The following is a 13394-nucleotide window of genomic DNA, read 5'->3' on the forward strand; positions in this document are numbered from 1 at the left end:
ATGGATGTCAGAACGAGGGGAATGGATGTTAGAATGAGGGGAATGGATGTTCGAATGAGAGGAATGGATGTCAGAATGAGGGGAATGGATGTTCGATTGAGGGGAATGGATTTTCGAATGAGGGGAATGAATGTTCGAATGAGGGGAATGGATGTTCGAATGAGAGGAATGGATGTTGGAATGAGGGGAATGGATGTCAGAATAAGGGGAATGGATGTTAGAATGAGGGGAATGCATGTCCGAATGAGGGGAATGGATGTCCGAATGAGGGGAATGGATGTTAGAATGAGAGGACTGGATGTTAGAATGAGGGGAATGGATGTCAGAATGAGGGGAATGGATGTGAGAATGAGGGGAATGGATGTTAGAATGAGGGGAATGGATTTCGATTGAGGGGAACGGATTTTCGAATGAGGGGAATGAATGTAAGAATGAGGGGAATGGATGTTTGAATGACGGGAATCGATGTCAGCATGAGGGGAATGGATGTTGGAATGAGGGGAATGGATGTTAGAATGAGAGGAATGGATGTTGGAATGAGGGGAATGGATGTTTGAATGAGGGGAATGGATTTTCCAAAGAGGGGAATGAATGTTATAATAAGGGGAATGGATGTTAGAATGAGCGGAATGGATGTTAGAATGAGCGGAATGGATGTTAGAATGAGGGGAATGGATGATAGAATGAGGGGAATGGATGTTGGAATGAGGGGAATTGATGTTAGAATGAGGGGAATGGATGGTAGAATGAGGGGCATGGATGCTGGAATGAAGGGGAATGGATGATAGAATGAGGGGAATGGATGTTAGAATGCGGGGAATTGATGTTAGAATGAGGGGAATGGATGTTAGAATGAGGGGAATGGATGTCAGAATGAGGGGAATGGATGTTAGAATGAGGGGAATGGATGTTCGATAGAGGGGAATGGATTTTCGAATTGGGGGAATGAATGTTAGAATGAGGGGAATGGATGTTAGAATGAGGGAAATGGATGTTAGAATGAGGGGAATGGATGTTAGAATGAGAGGAATGGATGTTAGAATGAGAGGAATGGATGTCAGAACGAGGGGAATGGATGTCGGAATGAGGGGAATGGATGTCAGAATGAGGGGAATGGATGTCAGAATGAGGGGAATGGATGTCAGAATGACGGGAATGGATGTCAGAATGAGGGGAATGGATGTTAGAACGAGGGGAATGGATGTCAGAACGAGGGGAATGGATGTCGGAATGAGGTGAATGGATGTCAGAATGAGGGGAATGGATGTCAGAATGAGGGGAATGGATGTCAGAATGAGGGGAATGGATGTCAGAATGAGGGGAATGGATGTCAGAATGAGGGGAATGGATGTTAGAATGAGAGGAATGGATGTTAGAATGAGAGGAATGGATGTTGGAATGAGGGGAATGGATGTCAGCATGAGGGGATGGATGTTAGAATGTGGCGAATGGATGTTAGAATGAGGGGAATGGATGTCGGAATGAGGGGAGAGGATGTGAGAATGAGGGGAATGAATGTTCGAATGAGGGGAACGGATGTTAGAATGATGGGGATGGTTGTTGGAATGAAGGGGAATGGATTTTCGAATGAGAGGAATGGTTGTTAGAATGAGGGGTCTGGATGCTGGAATGAAGGGGAATGGATGTTAGAATGAGGGGAATCGATGTCAGAATGAGGGGAATGGATGTCAGAATGAGGGGAATGGATGTTAGAATGAGGGGAATGGATTTTCCAAAGAGGGGAATGAATGTTATAATAAGGGGAATGGATGTTAGAATGAGCGGAATGGATGTTAGAATGAGCGGAATGGATGATAGAATGAGGGGAATGGATGTTGGAATGAGGGGAATTGATGTTAGAATGAGGGGAATGGATGGTAGAATGAGGGGCATGGATGCTGGAATGAAGGGGAATGGATGTTAGAATGAGGGGAATTGATGTTAGAATGAGGGGAATGGATGTTAGAATGAGGGGAATGGATGTCAGATTGAGGGGAATGGATGTTAGAATGAGGGGAATGGATGTTAGAATGAGAGGAATGGATGTTGGAATGAGGGGAATGGATGTCAGCATGAGGGGAATGGATGTTAGAATGAGGGGAATTGATGTTAGAATGAGGGGAATGGATGTTAGAATGAGGGGAATGGATGTCAGATTGAGGGGAATGGATGTTAGAATGAGGGGAATGGATGTTAGAATGAGAGGAATGGATGTTGGAATGAGGGGAATGGATGTCAGCATGAGGGGAATGGATGTTAGAATGAGGGGAATGGATGTTAGAATGAGGGAAATGGATGTTAGAATGAGGGGAATGGATGTCAGAATGAGGGGAATGGATGTTAGAATGAGGGGAATGGATGTTAGAATGAGAGGAATGGATGTCAGAACGAGGGGAATGGATGTCGGAATGAGGGGAATGGATGTCACAATGAGGGGAATGGATGTCAGAATGAGGGGAATGGATGTCAGAATGAGGGGAATGGATGTCAGAATGAGGGGAATGGATGTCAGAATGAGGGGAATGGATGTCAGAATGAGGGGAATGGATGTTAGAATGAGGGGAATGGATGTTAGAATGAGAGGAATGGATGTTGGAATGAGGGGAATGGATGTCAGCATGAGGGGATGGATGTTAGAATGTGGCGAATGGATGTTAGAATGAGGGGAATGGATGTCGGAATGAGGGGAGAGGATGTGAGAATGAGGGGAATGGATGTTAGAATGAGGGGAATGGATGTTAGAATGAGGGGAATGGATGTTAGAATGAGGGGAATGGATGTTAGACTGAGGGGAATGGATGTTGGAATGAGGGGAATGGATGTTCGATTGAGAGGAATGGATGTTAGAATGAGGGGAATGGATGTTAGAATGAGAGGAATGGATGTTAGAATGAGGGGAATGGATGTCGGAATGAGGGGACTGGATGTTAGAATCAGGGGAATGGATGTCAGAATGAGGGGACTGGATGTTAAAATCAGGGGAATGGATGTCAGAATGAGGGGAATGGATGTCAGAATGAGGGGAATGGATGTCAAAATGAGGGGAATGGATGTTAGAATCAGGGGAATGGATGTTCGATTGAGGGGAATGGATTTTCGAATGAGGGGAATGAATGTTCAAGTGAAGGGGAATGGATGTTAGAATGAGGGGAATGGATGTTATATTGAGGGGAATGGATGTTGGAATGAGGGGAATGGATGTTAGAATGAGGGGAATGGATGTTAGAATGAGGGGAATGGATGTTAGAATGAAGGGGAATCGATGTCAGAATGAGGGGAATGGATGTTGGAATGAAGGGAATGGATGTCAGAACGAGGGGAATGGATGTCGGAATGAGGGGAATGAATGTTAGAATGAGGGAAATGGATGTCAGAATGAGGGGAATGGAGTTCGGAATGGGGGGAATGGAGTTCGGAATGGGGGGACTGGATGTTAGAATGAGGGGAATGGATGTTAGAATGAAGGGGAATCGATGTCGGAATGAGAGGAATGGATGTTAGAATGAGGGGAATGGAGGTTTGAATGAGGGGAGAGGATGTGAGAATGCGGGGAATGGATGTTCGAATGAGGGGAATGGATTTTAGAATTAGGGGAATGAATGTTAGAATGAGGGGAATGGATGTTAGAATGAGGAGAATTGATGTTAGAATGAGGGGAATGGATGTTCGATTGAGGGGAATGGATTTTAGAATGAGGGGAATGGATGTTAGAATGAGGGGAATGGATGTTAGAATGAGGGGAATGGATGTTAGACTGAGGGGAATGGATGTTGGAATGAGGGGAATGGATGTTCGATTGAGGGGAATGGATTTTAGAATTAGGGGAATGAATGTTAGAATTTGGGGAATGAATGTTAGAATGAGGGGAATGGATGTTAGATTGAGGGGAATGGATGTTCGATTGAGGGGAATGGATGTTCGATTGAGGGGAATGGATTTTCGAATGAGGGGAATGAATGTTCGAATGAGGGGAATGGATGTTAGAATAAACGGGAATGGATGTCAGAATGAGGGGAATGGATGTCAGAATGAGGGGAATGGATGTCAGAATGAGGGGAATGGATGTCGGAATGAGGGAATGGATGTCAGAACGAGGGGAATGCATTTTTGAATAAGGGGAATGGATGTCAGAACGAGGGGAATGGATGTCGGAATGAGGGGAATGGATGTCGGAATGAGGGGAATGGATGTCAGAACGAGGGGAATGGATGTTAGAATGAGGGGAATGGATGTTCTAATGAGGGGAATGGATGTCAGAATGAGGGGAATGGATGTTCGATTGAGGGGAATGGATTTTCGAATGAGGGGAATGAACGTTCGAATGAGGGGAATGGATGTTCGAATGAGAGGAATGGATGTGAGAATGAGGGGAATGGATGTCAGAATGAGGGGAATGGATGTCGGAATGAGGGGAATGGATGTCAGAACGAGGGGAATGGATGTCAGAACGAGGGGAATGGATGTTAGAATGAGGGGAATGGATGTTCGAATGAGGGGAATGGATGTCAGAATGAGGGGAATGGATGTTCGATTGAGGGGAATGGATTTTCGAATGAGGGGAATGAATGTTCGAATGAGGGGAATGGATGTTCGAATGAGAGGAATGGATGTTGGAATGAGGGGAATGGATGTCAGAATAAGGGGAATGGATGTTAGAATGAGGGGAATGCATGTCCGAATGAGGGGAATGGATGTCCGAATGAGGGGAATGGATGTTAGAATGAGAGGACTGGATGTTAGAATGAGGGGAATGGATGTCAGAATGAGGGGAATGGATGTGAGAATGAGGGGAATGGATGTTAGAATGAGGGGAATGGATTTCGATTGAGGGGAACGGATTTTCGAATGAGGGGAATGAATGTAAGAATGAGGGGAATGGATGTTTGAATGACGGGAATCGATGTCAGCATGAGGGGAATGGATGTTGGAATGAGGGGAATGGATGTTAGAATGAGAGGAATGGATGTTGGAATGAGGGGAATGGATGTCAGAATGAGGGGAATGGATGTTGGAATGAAGGGAATGGATGTCAGAACGAGGGGAATGGATGTCGGAATGAGGGGAATGAATGTGAGAATGAGGGAAATGGATGTCAGAATGAGGGGAATGGAGTTCGGAATGGGGGGAATGGATGTCAGAATGAGGGGAATGGATGTCAGAATGAGGGGAATGGATGTCAGAATAACGGGAATGGATGTGAGAATGAGGGGAATGAATGTTCGAGTGAAGGGGAATGGATGTTAGAATGAGGGGAATGGATGTTAGAATCAGGGGAATGGATGTTAGAATGAGAGGAATGGATGTTGGAATGAGGGGAATGGATGTTAGAATGAGGGGAATGGATGTTAGAATGAGGGGAATGGATGTTAGAATGAGGGGAATGGATGTTAGAATCAGGGGAATGGATGTTGGAATGAGGGGAATGCATGTTGGAATGAGGGGAATGGATGTTAGAATGAGGGGAATGGATGTTAGAATGAGGGGAATGGATGTTAGAATGAGGGGAATGAATGTTAGAATGAGGGGAATGGATGTCAGAATGAGGGGAATGGAAGTCGGAATCAGGTAATGGATGTCAGAACGAGGGGAATGGATGTCGGAATGAGGGGAATGGTTGTCAGAATGAGGGGAATGGATGTCAGAATGAGGGGAATGGATGTTGGAATGAAGGGAATGGATGTCAGAACGAGGGGAATGGATGTCGGAATGAGGGGAATGGATGTCAGAATAACGGGAATGGATGTGAGAATGAGGGGAATGAATGTTCGAGTGAAGGGGAATGGATGTTAGAATGAGGGGAATGGATGTTAGAATGAGGGGAATGGATGTTAGAATGAGAGGAATGGATGTTGGAATGAGGGGAATGGATGTTAGAATGAGGGGAATGGATGTTAAAATGAGGGGAATGGATGTTAGAATGAGGGGAATGGATGTTGGAATGAGGGGAATGGATGTGAGAATGAGTGGAATGGATGTTGGAATGAGGGGAATGGATGTTAGAATGATGGGAATTGATGTTTGAATGAGAGAAATGGATGTTAGAATGAGGGGAATGGATGTAAGAATTAAGGGGAAAAGATGTTTGAATGAGAGGAATGGATGTCAGAATGAGGGGAATGGATGTTAGAATGAGGGAAATTGATGTGAGAATGAGGGGAATGGATGTGAGAATGAGGGGAATGGATGTTAGAATGAGGGGAATGGATGACAGAAGAAGGGGAACGGATGTCAGAATGAAGGTCATGGATGTTAGAATGAGGGGAATGGATGTCAGAATGAGAAGAATGGATGTCAGCATGAGGGGAGTGGATGTTCGAATGAGGGGAATGGATGTTAGACTGAGAGGAATGGATGTTGGAATGAGGGGAATGGATGTTGGAATAAGGGGAATGGGTTTTCGAAAGAGGGGAATGAATGTTATAATAAGGGGAATGGATGTTTGAATGAGCGGAATGGATGTTAGAATGAGGGGAATTGATGTTAGAATGAGGAGAATGGATGATAGAATGAGGGGAATGGATGTTAGAATGAGGGGAATGGATGTTAGAATGAGGGGAATGGATGTTCGAATGAGTGGAATGGATGTTAGAATGAGGGAAATGGATGTTCGAATGAGGGGAAAGGATGTTCGATTGTGGGGAATGGATTTTCGAATGAGGGGAATGGATGTTAGAATGAAGGGGAATGGATGTTCGAATGTGGGGGAATCGATGTCGGAATGAGAGGAATGGATGTTAGAATGAGATGAATCGATGTTTGAATGAGGGGAATAGATGTTCGAATGAAGGGAACGGATGTTAGAATGAGAGGAATGGATGTTCGAATGAGGGGAATGGATGTTCGAATGAGGGGAACGGATGTTAGAATGAGGCGAATGGTTGTTGGAATGAAGGGGAATGGATGTTCGAATGAGGGGAATGGATGTTAGAATGAGGGGAATAGATGTCAGAATGAGGGGAATGGATTTTAGAATGAGGGGACTGTATGTTCGATTGAGGGGAATGGATTTTCGAATTAGGGGAATGAATGTTAGAATGAGGGGAATGGATGTTAGAATGAGCGGAATGGATGTTCGAATGAGAGGAATGGATGTTAGAATGAGGGGAATGGATGTTAGAATGAGGGGAATGGATGTCAGAATGAGGGGAATGGATGTCAGTATGAGGGGAATGGATGTTAGTATGAGGGGAATGGATGTTAGAATGAGAGGAATGGATGTTAGAACGAGAGGAATGGATGTCAGAACGAGGGGAATGGATGTCAGAACGAGGGGAATGGATGTCGGAACGAGGGGAATGGATGTCACAATGAGGGGAATGGATGTCAGAATGAGGGGAATGGATGTCAGAATGAGGGGAATGGATGTCAGAATGAGGGGAATGGATGTTAGAATGAGGGGAATGGATGTCAGAACGAGGGGAATGGATGTCGGAATGAGGGGAATGGATGTCACAATGAGGGGAATGGATGTCAGAATGAGGGGAATGGATGTCAGAATGAGGGGAATGGATGTCAGAATGAGGGGAATGGATGTCAGAATGAGGGGAATGGATGTCAGAATGAGGGGAATGGATGTTAGAATGAGGGGAATGGATGTTAGAATGAGAGGAATGGATGTTGGAATGAGGGGAATGGATGTCAGCATGAGGGGATGGATGTTAGAATGTGGCGAATGGATGTTAGAATGAGGGGAATGGATGTCGGAATGAGGGGAGAGGATGTGAGAATGAGGGGAATGAATGTTCGAATGAGGGGAACGGATGTTAGAATGATGGGGATGGTTGTTGGAATGAAGGGGAATGGATTTTCGAATGAGGGGAATGGTTGTTAGAATGAGGGGTCTGGATGCTGGAATGAAGGGGAATGGATGTTAGAATGAGGGGAATAGATGTCAGAATGAGGGGAATGGATGTCAGAATGAGGGGAATGGATGTTAGAATGAGGGGACTGGATGTTCAATTGAGGGGAATGGATTTTCGAATTAGGGGAATGAATGTTAGAATGAGGGGAATGGATGTTAGAATGAGGGGAATGGATGTTAGAATCAGAGGAATGGATGTTAGAATGAGGGGAATGGATGTTAGAATGAGATGAATGGATGTTAGAATGAGGGGAATGGATGTCGGAATGAGGGGACTGGATGTTAGAATCAGGGGAATGGATGTCAGAATGAGGGGACTGGATGTTAAAATCAGGGGAATGGATGTCAGAATGAGGGGAATGGATGTCAGAATGAGGGGAATGGATGTTAGAATGAGGGGAACGGATGTGAGAATGAGGGGAATGGATGTCAAAATGAGGGGAATGGATGTCAAAATGAGGGGAATGGATGTTAGAATGAGGGGAATGGATGTTAGAATGAGGGGAATGGATGTTCGATTGAGGGGAATGGATTTTCGAATGAGGGGAATGAATGTTCAAGTGAAGGGGAATGGATGTTAGAATGAGGGGAATGGATGTTATATTGAGGGGAATGGATGTTAGAATGAGGGGAATGGATGTTAGAATGAGGGGAATGGATGTTAGAATGAAGGGGAATCGATGTCAGAATGAGGGGAATGGATGTTGGAATGAAGGGAATGGATGTCAGAACGAGGGGAATGGATGTCGGAATGAGGGGAATGAATGTTAGAATGAGGGAAATGGATGTCAGAATGAGGGGAATGGAGTTCGGAATGGGGGGAATGGAGTTCGGAATGGGGGGATGGATGTTAGAATGTGGGGAATGGATGTTAGATTGAGGGGAATGGATGTCGGAATGAGGGGAATGAATGTTAGAATGAGGGGAATGGATGTTTGAATGAGGGGAATGGATGTGAGAATGAAGGGGAATCTATGTCGGAATGAGAGGAATGGATGTTAGAATGAGAGGAATGGATGTCAGAATGAGGGGAATGGATGTTACAATGAGGGGAATGGATGTGAGAATGAGGGGATTGGATGTGAGAATGAAGGGGAATCTATGTCGGAATGAGAGGAATGGATGTTAGAATGAGAGGAATGGATGTTAGAATGAGAGGAATGGATGTCAGAATGAGGGGAATGGATGTTAGAATGATAGGAATGGATGTCAGAACGAGGGGAATGGATGTCGGAATGAGGGGAATGGATGTTAGAATGAGGGGAATGGATGTCACAATGAGGGGAATGGATGTCAGATTGAGGGGAATGGATGTCAGAATGAGGGGAATGGATGTCTGAATGAGGGGAATGGATGTCAGAATGAGGGGAATGGATGTTGGAATGAGGGGAATGGATTTTCGAATGAGGGGAATGGTTGTTAGAATGAGGGGTCTGGATGCTGGAATGAAGGGGAATGGATGTTAGAATGAGGGGAATATATGTCAGAATGAGGGGAATGGATGTCAGAATGAGGGGAATGGATGTTGGAATGAGGGGACTGGATGTTCGATTGAGGGGAATGGATTATCGAATCAGGGGAATGAATGTTAGAATGAGGGGAATGGATGTTAGAATGAGGGGAATGGATGTTAGAATGAGGGGAATGGATGTTAGAATGAGAGGAATGGATGTTAGAATGAGAGGAATGGATGTTAGAATGAGGGGAATGGATGTTCGAATGAGAGGAATGGATGTTAGAATGAGGGGAATGGATGTTAGAATGAGGGGAATGGATGTCGGAATGAGGGGACTGGATGTTAGAATGAGGGGAATGGATGTTAGAATGAGGGGAATGGATGTTCGATTGAGGGGAATGGATTTTCGAATGAGGGGAATGAATGTTCAGGTGAAGGGGAATGGATGTTAGAATGAGGGGAATGGATGTTATATTGAGGGAAATGGATGTTGGAATGAGGGGAATGGATGTTAGAATGAGGGGAATGGATGTTAGAATGAGGGGAATGGATGTTAGAATGAGGGGAATGGATGTTAGAATGAGGGGAATGGATGTTAGAATGAAGGGGAATCGATGTCAGAATGAGGGGAATGGATGTTGGAATGAAGGGAATGGATGTCAGAACGAGGGGAATGGATGTCGGAATGAGGGGAATGAATGTTAGAATGAGGGAAATGGATGTCAGAATGAGGGGAATGGAGTTCGGAATGGGGGGAATGGAGTTCGGAATGGGGGGACTGGATGTTAGAATGAGGGGAATGGATGTCAGAACGAGGGGAATGGATGTCGGAATGAGGGGAATTGATGTTAGAATGAGGGGAATGGATGTCAGAACGAGGGGAATGGATGTCGGAATGAGGGGAATTGATGTTAGAATGAGGGGAATGGATGTCAGAATGAGGGGAATGGATGTCAGAATGAGTGGAATGGATGTCAGAATGAGGGGAATGGATGTCAGAATGAGGGGAATGGATGTCAGAATGAGGGGAATGGGTGTCAGAATGAGGGGAATGTGTGTTAGAATGAGGGGAATGGGTGTTAGAATGAGGGGAATGGATGTTAGAATGAGAGGAATGCATGTTAGAATGAGGGGAATGGATGTCAGAATGAGGGGAATGGATGTCAGAATGAGGGGAATGGATGTCAGAATGAGGGGAATGGATGTTAGAATGAGGGGAATGGATGTCAGAATGAGGGGAATGGATGTCAGAATGAGGGGAATGGATGTCAGAATGAGGGGAATGGATGTCAGAATGAGGGGAATGGGTGTTAGAATGAGGGGAATGGATGTTAGAATGAGAGGAATGCATGTTAGAATGAGGGGAATGGATGTCAGAATGAGGGGAATGGATGTCAGAATGAGGGGAATGGATGTTCGATTGAGGGGAATGGATTTTCGAATGAGGTGAATGAATGTGAGAATGAGGGGAATAGATGTTTTTAATGACGCAAATCGATGTCAGCATGAGGGGAATGGATGTTCGAATGAGGGGAATGGATGTTAGAATGAGAGGAATGGATGTTGGAATGAGGGGAATGGATGTTGGAATGAGGGGAATGGATGTTAGAATGAGGGGAATGGATGTCCGAATGAGGGGAATGGATGTTCGAATGAGGGGAATGGATGTTAGAATGAGAGGAATGGATGTTAGAATGAGTGGAATGGATGTTCGATTGAGGGGATTGGATTTTCGAATGAGGGGAATGAATGTTCGAATGAGGGGAATGGATGTTAGAATGAGAGGAATGGATGTTGGAATGAGGGGAATGGATGTTCGAATGAGGGGAACGGATGTTTGAATGAAGGGGAATCGATGTCGGAATGAGAGGAATGGATGTTAGAATGAGGGGAATGGATGTTCGATTGAGGGGAATGTATGTTCGATTGAGGGGAATGGATGTTAGAATGAGGGGAATGGATGTTCGATTGAGGGGAATGGATGTTCGATTGAAGGGAATGGATGTCAGAATGAGGGGAATGGATGTCAGAATGAGGGGAATGGATGTCAGAATGAGGGGAATGGATGTCAGAATGTGGGGAATGGATGTCGGAATGAGGGGAATGAATGTCAGAATGAGGGGAATGGATGTTAGAATGAGGGGAATGGATGTGAGAATGAAGGGGAATCTATGTCGGAATGAGAGGAATGGATGTTAGAATGAGAGGAATGGATGTTAGAATGAGAGGAATGGATGTCAGAATGAGGGGAATGGATGTTAGAATGATGGGAATGGATGTTAGAATGATGGGAATGGATGTTACAATGAGGGGAATGGATGTGAGAATGAGGGGATTGGATGTGAGAATGAAGGGGAATCTATGTCGGAATCAGAGGAATGGATGTTAGAATGAGAGGAATGGATGTTAGAATGAGAGGAATGGATGTCAGAATGAGGGGAATGGATGTTAGAATGAGGGGAATGGATTTTAGAATTAGGGGAATGGATGTTAGAATGAGGGGAATGGATGTTAGAATGAGGGGAATGGATGTTAGAATGAGGGGAATGGATGTTAGAATGAGAGGAATGGATGTCAGAACGAGGGGAATGGATGTCGGAATGAGGGGAATGGATGTTAGAATGAGGGGAATGGATGTCACAATGAGGGGAATGGATGTCAGAATGAGGGGAATGGATGTCAGAATGAGGGGAATGGATGTCAGAATGAGGGGAACGGATGTCAGAATGAGGGGAATGGATGTCAGAATGAGGGGAATGGATATTAGAATGAGAGGAATGGATGTTGGAATGAGGGGAATGGATGTCAGCATGAGGGGATGGATGTTAGAATGTGGGGAATGGATGTTAGAATGAGGGGAATGGATGTCGGAATGAGGGGAGAGGATGTGAGAATGAGGGGAATGAATGATCGAATGAGGGGAATGGATGTTAGAATGAGGGGAATGGATGTTAGAATGAAGGGGAATCGATGTCGGAATGAGAGGAATGGATGTCAGAATGAGGGGAATGGATGTGAGAATGAGGGGAATGGATGTTCGAATGAGGGGAACGGATGTTAGAATGAGGGGAATGGATGTTAGAATGAGGGGAATGGATGTTCGATTGAGGGGAATGGATTTTCGAATTCGGGGAATGGATGTTAGAATGAGAGGAATGGATGTTAGAATGTGGGGAATCGATGTCGGAATGAGAGGAATGGATGTTAGAATGAGGGGAATGGATGTCAGCATGAGGGGAATGGAGTTCGGAATGGGGGGACTGGATGTTAGAATGAGGGGAATGGATGTCAGAATGAGGGGAATGGATGTCAGAATGAGGGGAATGGATGTTAGAATGAGGGGAATGGATGTCAGCATGAGGGGTATGGAGTTCGGAATGAGGGGAATGGATGTCAGAATGAGGGGAATGGATGTCAGAATGAGGGGAATGGATGTTAGAATGAGGGGAATGGATGTGAGAATGAGGGGAATGGATGTTAGAATGAGGGGAATGAATGTTCGAATGAAGGGGAATGGATGTTAGAATGAGGGGAATGGATGTTAGATTGAGGGGAATGGATGTTAGATTGAGGGGAATGGATGTTCGATTGAGGGGAATGGATTTTCGAATGAGGGGAATGGATGTTAGAATGAAGGGGAATCGATGTCGGAATGAGAGGAATGGATGTTAGAATGAGGGGAATGGATGTCAGCATGAGGGAATGGATGTTAGAATGAGGGGAATGGATGTTAGAATGAGGGGAATGGATGTTAGAATGAGGGGAATGAATGTTCGAATGAAGGGGAATGGATGTTAGAATGAGGGGAATGGAGGTTAGATTGAGGGGAATGGATGTTCGATTGAGGGGAATGGATTTTCGAATGAGGGGAATGGATGTTAGAATGAGAGGAATGGATGTTGGAATGAGGGGAATGGATGTTAGATTGAGGGGAATGGATGTTCGATTGAGGGGAATGGATTTTCGAATGAGGGGAATGGATGTTAGAATGAGAGGAATGGATGTTGGAATGAGGGGAATGGATGTTAGAATGAGGGGAATGGATGTTAGAATGAAGGGGAATCGATGTCGGAATGA

This window comes from Heptranchias perlo, unplaced genomic scaffold (assembly GCF_035084215.1).
Source record: "Heptranchias perlo isolate sHepPer1 unplaced genomic scaffold, sHepPer1.hap1 HAP1_SCAFFOLD_195, whole genome shotgun sequence".
NCBI lineage: Eukaryota > Metazoa > Chordata > Chondrichthyes > Hexanchiformes > Hexanchidae > Heptranchias > Heptranchias perlo.